The sequence below is a fragment of the Lutra lutra genome, chromosome Y, assembly GCF_902655055.1.
Source record: "Lutra lutra chromosome Y, mLutLut1.2, whole genome shotgun sequence".
Taxonomy (NCBI): Eukaryota; Metazoa; Chordata; class Mammalia; order Carnivora; family Mustelidae; genus Lutra; species Lutra lutra.
This window is the reverse complement of record NC_062297.1, coordinates 833,313-842,764: the sequence shown is the minus strand read 5'-3', so window position 1 is coordinate 842,764 and position 9,452 is coordinate 833,313. Positions and strand designations below refer to the sequence as shown.

The 9,452-nt window shown below is 39.2% G+C and overlaps 1 pseudogene; it reads left to right on the top strand.

Annotated features, from left to right (window-relative positions):
- The first annotated feature begins 591 nt into the window (after positions 1-591).
- LOC125092619 (keratin, type I cytoskeletal 18-like) lies at positions 592-6,942 on the top strand (annotated as a pseudogene).
- Positions 6,943-9,452: the final 2,510 nt, after the last annotated feature.

Below are 9,452 nucleotides of genomic sequence, written 5' to 3'. Positions count from 1 at the left end.
TGGAACAAAAGAACCTATGGGCACCATTTCCTTCCCTCATCCCTCCTGCATAGGAACAGAACTACTTGCAGAGGGCACCTAATCAAAACACTGGCTCTTTTGCCTGCCTTCCTCCAAATCCCATGCTCCTGTTCTCTCACAACTGCTCTTTTTTATCAAATCTGCATCTGTTTCAGTGGAGTGAGACCCTCTCCCAGAAGATCAGTGCAGGTCCTACCACACCATGTCCCTAAAGTTTAGCGTTTAAAAAGTCAGCCAGCTTGGCATGGATAGATCCCCAATTGCACTGCCCTGCCCAGGCAGGCAAGCACCCCAAAGACAGTGTGGAAACAGCAATCCAAAAAATGCCTGGAACACATGAGGGGAAATTATTCACTTTTCTAGAAGTGCTTCCCTGAAAGCAGCAAACACAGAGAGCTCTGTCCAGGGACAAAGGAGCTAGCTGGTACAATTCTCGTCCCTGTCTCTCAGCAAAAGCCAACTTTAGTAAATAGTACAGCACCAACACTGGCTGCCTGATCTGCTTACCAAGTTCCGATCCCCTGTGCTCTGCTGATACTACATTTCTCTGGAAAATGTGCCTAACTCCTAATGCCCCAGGCTCCTTCCCTAAAAGACCAGCCCAAAACCCTTGTATGCGTCACGTCTACTAACCACAGAGTTCTGCAAGGGTTCAGTTCTGGTGGAAGGAGCACCAGATGTCATTTAACAAGCAGACCAGAGCACACTCTAAAACTTGCATACTCTGGTCAAGATCCAAACCTTCTCCACTACAGGCATGTAGCACCTCAGCAGACAACTGGTCGGAAGGATAGAGCAGCCAAGACACAGCAGCAGAGTACATACAGCACACACCAGAAACACTCCTTGAAGCGCTAGCCCCTGGACACTGTAAAACCTCTTCTACATAAAGCCATTGTTCTCAGGAGCAGAAAATATAACAGGCTTTTCTAACAGACAAGACAGAGACTTAGACAAAATGTGAAGACGGGGGAATTCATTCCAAAAAGAAAAAACTACAAATGGTCATCTCCAGAGACCTGGCCTGAAGCATAGAGCAGCCACAACACAATAGCACAGCACAAACACCCACTGGAGACACTCTCTGAAGCACTAGGACCTGGGCACTGCATGACCTCTTCATAAAGTCATTACTCTTGGAGCAAGTGCCATAATAGACTTTTCTAACACATAGAAGAAGACAAAAATGCCAAGATTGAGGAATTCATCACAGATGAAAGAGCAAGATAAAGTTATGGCCAATTATCTAAGCAGAACAGATAAAAGTAACATGACTGCTGGAGAATTTAAAGCAGTAATCATGAAGATACTGCTCAGCTTGAGAAAGCATGGAAGACATCAGGGAGACCCATACCACAGAGAAAAAGCTGAAAAATAACAAAGAAATTAATATACAATAAGTGAGACTCAAAACATATGTATGGGTGAGTGAGTGTGTGTGTGTGTGTGTGTGTGTGTGTGTGTGTGTTGGATATAATGAGCACAAGCATGGAAGAAACAGAAGAACTAATATATGTTAGACAAAATAGATAATAGAAACTGATGAAGCGGGACAAAAGGGAAAAAAAAGTTTATGGAACATGAAAATAGACTTAAGGAATTCAATGACTCCATCAAATATAATAACATTTGTATCTGAGGAGTCCCAAAAGAAAAAAAGAGAGAAAAGGGGGAAGAAGTTTTATTTGATGCAATAATAGGTGGAAACTTCCTTAATCTGGGGAAGGAAACAGTCATTAGATCCAGAAGACACAGGGAACTTCTATCAAAATCAGCAAAAGCAAACCAACACCAAGAAACATTGTAGTTAAATCTGTAAAATATAGTGATTTAAAAAAAAATATCCTAAATGCAATGAGACAAAAAAGGACCTATAAGGCTAGCTGGAAATTTTTCAACAGAAGCTTGGCAGCCAGAAAAGTGTGGCATGATATTCATTGTGTTGAATGGGGAAAATATGCAGCAAGAATATCCAGCAAAGCTGTCATTGGAAAAGAAAGACAGATAAAGAGTTTCCATGACAAGAACTAAAGTAGTTTGTGACCACTAAACCAGCCCTAAAAGAAATAATAAAGGGGACTCTGCATGGTAAGAAACACCAAAAGTGAGAAAGACTAGAAAGGAACAGAGAAAATCTCCAGGCACAATGACAAAACAAGTAATACATGGCACTAAATTCATATCTATCAGTAATCAAATTGTAAATGGACTAAATGCTCAACTTTTGGGTGTCAAAGCAAGGGCACAGAGGACTGTAGGGGGAGGGAGAGAAATTTGAAGAGGGAAAAATCAAAAAGGGAGATGAACCATGAGAGAACAAGGACCCCAGGAAACAAACTGAATGTTCCTGCACAATGAAGGAAATAAGAAAACTAAAAGCTACTTATGAAATGGGAGAGAATATTTGCAAAAATATTTGCAAAAAAGACATACCTGATGAAAGGTTAGTATCCAAAACTATGAAGGACTCATAAACAATACCCCAAAACTAAATAATCCATTTAAGAAATTAGCAGAAGACATGAATAGACATTTTTCCAAAGAAGACATCCCGATGGCTAACAGACACATGAAAGATATTCAACATCACTTGGCATCACAGAAATACAAATCAAAACTATAATGAGATACCACCACACACCTGTCAGAATAGCTGAAATTAACAATACAAGAAACACAGGTTTTGGCGAGGATGTGGAGAGAGGGGAACCCTCTTAACACTGTTGGTGGAAATGTAAACTGGTATAGTTTCACTCTGGAAAATAGTATGGAGATTCCTTAAAAAGATAACAATAGAGCTACCCTAAAGTGGTGCATGTGAAGCTCAGTAGGCTGAGTGTCTGGCTTTTGGTTTCAACTCAGGTCATGATCTCAGAGTTGAGATCAAACCCCATGTGCTGGGTGTAGAGCCTGCTTAACATTCTCTCTCTCTCTCTCTCTCTTCATCTGCCCCTGCCTGCCCCCCACCTTTTTAAAAAGATCTTATTTATTTATTTGACAGAGAAAGCGAGCAAGAGAGCACAGTGACAAAGCAGAAGAAGAGAGAGAAGCAGGCTCCCTGCTCTTAGGACCCCAAGATCATGAACTGAGCCAAAGGCAGATGCTTAACCTACTGAGCCATCTAGGTGTCCTTTCCCTCTCTTAAAAGACAAAGAACCTATGACCCAGCAATTGCACTACTAGGTGTTTACCCAAAGGTACAAAAATACCGATTCTAAGAGGAAGATACACTTCTAATGTTTATAGCAGAATTATCAACATTAGCCAAATTATGGAAAAAGCCCAAATGTCCATTGACAAAGGAATGGTTAAAGAAGGTGTGCGTGTGTGTGTGTGTGTGTGTGTGTGTGTGTGTAATGGAATATTAGTCATAAAAAATAATGAAATCTTACCACTTACAGCAATGCATTTGAAGATAGAGAGTATTATGGTTAGCAAAATAAGTCAGTCAGAGAAAGGCACATACCATCTGATTTCACTCATATGTGGAATTTAAGAAACAAAACATATAAATATTAGGGAGTAAAGGAGCAAATCAGGTAACAGACTCTTAACTACAGAGAACAAACTGACAGTTACTGAAGGGGAGTGGGTAGGATGATGTGTATAATAGGTAATGTTATATTAAGGAGGGCACTTGTGATCAGCATTGGATGCTGTATGTAACTGTTGAATCACTAAATTCTACACATGAGACTATTATTATACAGAAAGGTAACCAACTGGAACTTAATAAAAATCTGGAGAAAGAAATAAAAGAATACTGTAGTTATGTTCAATTATGAAGTATATCATTGAAAACTCAGATATTAGCAAAATGGTGACGTAGAAACTCCAAACTCTTTTTTTAGGACCTCCAAACTCCTATCCTTCCATATAAATGTAAAAATACAACCAGAATGATTAGAACCAACTTTCTCAGAATTTTAGAAAATAGTGAAACATCAAGCAAACAAGAAAACATTGAATCAATGAAAAAGACAACTTTAAAATGGTAAGAAAGCTTAGGTAGTTCCTCTCAAACATGGCAGTAATCTTAAAGTGGCAGCAGCTCTGTTCGTAGTCTCTGGATCTAAGGGAGCAGAACAGACCTTTTCATAAATTTTTGTCAGTGTCTACTCTAACTTATCTGGGGCTAGTCAAAGGACTGATAAAAGGAGCTCATCTTTGTTTCACCTAAAGCTGAACTTTCTACTTAGGGGAAGTGGGGGGGCCGGGGTATTGCTTAAACACATTGTAAAGCAATTGGATATACTCAGTCTCCTGGGACAAAAGACTACAATTGATTCATGCAATGGACCACCTAAAACCTAAAGGGAGATGAGGGTTGGGTTTTTGTTTGTTTTGCTTGACTCTGTTTATTTGCTGTTTTTAGGAAAATAGGGCTTTCAAAAGTGGCCATTAACTCAGACAAGTCAGAGATAATGATAATGAAAAGGTTTGGGACCAGTGTTTTTGGTGTATTTGTTTTGTTTGTTTTTCTTCTTTTACTTTTAAGTTATTAGCATTTTAGGAAATATCAGTCAAAACAGTGGCTGGACATAATCTAAGCCTAAATACTCAAGAACAGCAAAATTGGGGTTAGGGAAGAAATTTGAACTTGAAATTTACCACATTTGTGGTATTCAAATTCAATTTTCAATAACAAAAAACCACACAACATAACAATAAAACAGCAAAGTATGGTCCAATCAAAGAAAACAGATTAAGTCAAAACTAACTTCTCTGAATAACGCAGACATTAGATTTTTTTAGACTTTAAAATAACTATCTTAAATATTTTCAAAGAACTAAAGGAAATTATACATAAGGAACTAAAGGAAATCAGGAAAACAATGTCTGAACAAAGTGAAATAACAATAATGATATAGAAATTATTTTTTAAAAAGAGCTGAAAACTATAATAACCGAAGTGAAAATTCATTGGAGGAGTTCTTGAGCGGATTGAACAGAAGAATGGGTAAAGTTCATGATACGATTTTTGAAATTATCCACTTGAGGAGCAGAAAGAAAAAGAAAAATGAAGAGAACGTAAGGGACCTACAGACTTATGCTTTATCTGTCCAGAAGAAGGAGAGATGAAGGACACAAAAATAATACAAAGAAACACCCAAATATGATTAAAACATGAACTTACACATGTAAGAGGCTGAACCAATACCAAATTAGATTAGCTCAAAGATATATCCATTTTTGAAACAAAGGTGGAATCTTGAAGGCAGTAAAAGAAAAGGGACTTCTCATATAGAAATAATCCTCAATAAGATTAGCAACTACTGTCCCATCAGAAACCGTGTAGAATAGAAGGCAGTGTCATAACATATTTGAATGTTGAAGGAAAAATATCTTATAACCAAGGATGTTATATCTGTCAATGCTGTCATTCAAGAATGAAGGAGAAATTGTGGCATTCCTAAACACAAAAGCCATTCTGTTTGTTTCTAGTAAACATTTCCTACAAGAAATGTTAAAGGAGGAAGTCCTTGAGACTGAAATGAAATAATAATAGACTAATTCCAAATAATAATGTAGGTAAATATAAAAGCCAGTATCATTGTAATTTTTATTTGTAACTATTTTCCTATCTGATTTAGAAAGTAAATGCGTAGCCTGGCCTGAACCCGGGTCCTGGCCTCTCATCTTACTTTCTGAACAGCATGAGCTTCACCACGCACTCCACCTTCTCTTCCAACTATCAGTCCCTGGGCTCCGTGCAGTAGCCCAGCCACTGGGTGCGGCCCGTCAGCAGCGTGGCCAGCGTCTATGCAGGTGTGGGGTGCTCATGCTCCCAGATCTCCATATCCCACTACACCAGCTTCCGTGGCAGCTGGGGGTCCAAGGGCCTGGCCGCTGGGATGACAGGGGGTCTGGCCGGCAGAGGGAGCATCCAAGGCAAGAAGGAGACCATACAAGACCTGAATGAACACCAGGCCTCCTACTTGGAGAGGGTGAGGAGCCTGGAGGCAGATAATCACAGAATGGAGATGAGAATTCGGGAACACCTGGAGAAGAAGGGACCCCAGGTCAGAGACTGGGGGCATTGCTTCAAGACCATCGAGGAGCTGAGGGCTCAGGTCTTTGCAAGTTCTGTGGACAGTGCCCACATTGTTCTACAGATTGACCATGCCCGTCTTGCTGCTGCTGACGTCGGAGTCAAGTATGAGCTGGAGCTGGCCATGTGCCAGTCTGTGGAGAGTGACATCTACGAGCTCCACAAGGTCATCGATAACACCAATGTCACTAGGCTGCAGTTGGAGACAGAGATTGAGGCACTCTCAAAGAGAAGTTGCTCTTCATGAAGAAGAACCATGAGGAGGAAATAAAAGGTCTACAAAACCAAATTGCCAACTCCAGGTTGACTGTGGAGTTGGATGCCCCCAAGTCTCAGGACCTCAGCAAGATCATGGCAGACATCCGGGCCCAGTATAAAGAGCTGGCTCAGAAGAACCGAGAGGAGCTGGACAAGTACTGGTCCCAGCAGATTGAGGAAAGCACCACAGTGGTCACCACACAGACCGTGGAGATAGGAGAGGCTGAGATGACCCTCACAGAGCTGAGACATACCGCCCAGTTCTTGAAGATCAACCTGGCCTCGGTGAGAAACCTGAAGTCCAGCTTAGAGAACAGCCTCAGGGAGATCGAAACCTGCTACGCCATGCAGATGGAGCAGCTCAATGGGGTCCTGCTGCACTTGGAGTCTGAGCTGTCCCAGACCCTGGTGGAGGGGCAGCTCCAGGCCCAGGAGTAGTAGGCCCTGCTGAATGTCAAGGTCAAGCTGGATGCTGAGATCGCACCTACCGTCGCCTGCTGGAAGATGGGGAGGACTTTAATCTCAGGGACGCCCTGGACAGCAACAGCTCCATGCAGACCATCCAGAAAACCACTACCTGCAGGATTGTGGACGGCAAGGTCGTGTCCTAAACCAATGACACCAAAGTTCTGAGGTGTTGAGGGAGCAGAAGCAGGGTACACTTTGGGAAGCAGGAGGCCAAGAAAAAGTTCCAAGGTCGAAAAGAAAAAAGAAAAGAAGAAAAGAAAAGAGAAGAGAAGAGAAGAGAAGAGAAGAGAAGAGAAGAGAAGAGAAGAGAAGAGAAGAGAAGAGAAGAGAAGAGAGAGTAAATGCATAAAACAACAATTATGTTAATGGACACATCCAACAGAAGATGTGTTCCATAACAATAATTTTAAAACCGAGGGTAGATATATATAAGAACCACTTTTTTTGTATACTATTGAAATTAAGTTGGTGATACTCAAACTAGATTTTTATAAATTTACAGTATTGATTGTAATCTCTAAGATTGTCACTAAGAAAATACATTTAAAGCATAATCAGAAAAGAAAAAAGACGAAGAAAAAGAAAGGAGGAGAAGAGGTTGAAGGCAAAATACAAAAATAAAGAAGAGTAGTAGAGGAATTAAGGGAAAAAAAGCATCTAAGACATATAGAAAACATAGCAAAATGGCAAAAGTAAGTAATTATGTTAAATATAAATGAATTAAGCTGTTCAAATAAAAGAGAATGGAAAAGAAGTTTTTTAAAAAAGGAATACAAGAGTATGCTGTCTACATTTTAGGGTCAATATTTCAAGTAGGATGGAAGTGAAAGAATGAGAAGAGACATCACATGCGAATAATGAACAAAAGAGAGCTAGGAAGTCTATACTCGTATCACAGTGAAGAGTATTGAAGTCAAATTTTGTTATAGGAGACAAAAAAGGGCATTATTTATTGATAAAATGGTCAATTAACCAAATAGATATTGCAGTTATAAATATGTACACAGCTAAAAATAAAACCCCAAACTCTACTAAGCAAATCTGATAGAATTGAAGGGAGAAATAGAAAGTTATACAATAATAGTTGGGGACTCAGTATCACATTTTAAATAATAAATGGAACAATTACAAGATTAATAAATAAATACAACATATGAGCAATAATATAAAACAATTAGTCAAAAAAATACATACAGAATATTCCACCTCACAACAAAATATATATGTTCTGAAGAATATGTGGAGAATTATCCCGGATAGACCATATTTTGAGCACAAATTTTAAAAGGTTAAAATTATACAAATTTCTTCTTCCCTGTTATATAAAATTACAAACCCAGAAGTCATAACACAAAATCCACAATTTGTACAAATTAAGAGGCACAGCACACTCTTTTAAAAAAAAATTGTTTTTGTATTTTTACAAAATAGACAAAGCAGATCTAAAACTGCACCTTTGGTTGCATGGGCGGGTCAGTCAATTAAGAAGCCAACTCTTTAAGTCAAGCAGAGAGAGTCAATTATCATATGGTTTCACTGATTTGTGGAGCATAACAAATAGCATGGAGGACAAGGGGAGATGGAGAGGAGAAGGGAGTTGAGGGAAATTGGAAGGGGAGGTGAACCATGAGAGACTATGGACTCTGAAAAACGATCTGAGAATTTTGAAGGGGTGGGGGGTGGGAGGTTGGGGGCACCAGGTGGTGGGTATGGTAGAGGGCACGGATTGCATGGAGCACTGGGTGTGGTGCAAAAATAATGAATACTGTTATGCTGAAAAAATAAAAAATTAATTAAAAAAAAAAAAAAGAAGCCAACTCTTAATTTTGGCTCAGATTATAATCTCAAGGTTAAGATTTTGAGGCCTGTGATCCCCAGTCAGCACAGAGTCTGCTGGAGAACCTCTTTCTCTCCCTCTGCTGCTCTCCTCCTCTCACACACTCTCATGAACTGTCACTCTCTCTCTCAAAAATAAATAAAATCTTTTTGAAAATAATAATAATAATAAAACTGCACCTTCAGGAAGAACCATTTGTTCTTAGCAGTCTTGTATCTCTCCTTGAACTTGCATTTAAGAGCAGGATCTCTGAAGTCATCCTTGTTATTATAGTTTTCTCCAAGGGGATAGCCACACAGAATCTTCATGGTCATGAGATGATTACAGTTATAAACTTTCACAAAAGACTTGATCTTTGAGCTCTTGGTGTTTTCTTTTTGTCTATGGCAGCTGTCACTTTGCAGGAATAGTGATCAATTCCAGTCACCAAAGCATGTTTTTCATGGTTACCACTTTGTGTCCTGAGTGGTCTTCACAGCAACTACTCAAACCTATGGCAGAAAAGAAATTAACAGCACACTGTTAATAAACAATCATTGTGACAGAAAATAAACCACATTAGCAGGAACCAGAGGTATACTTTCTGTTTATATTCTTACTTATGTTCAGTATATAACTTCTAGTAATGGTTCAAGAACCCAAAGCCATAAATAGCTGCATCTATAGACAAGGGAAATATTGTGTTCTATCTAAATTTTAAAATCTTTCTTTATTCTAAAATTAATATGGAGAACGAAATTCTTCGGTTACTTGAACTCTGTCTATTTGCGTCCAGCCCATAGAAATTCTAAATATATTAAACTGATGAAATTGTTA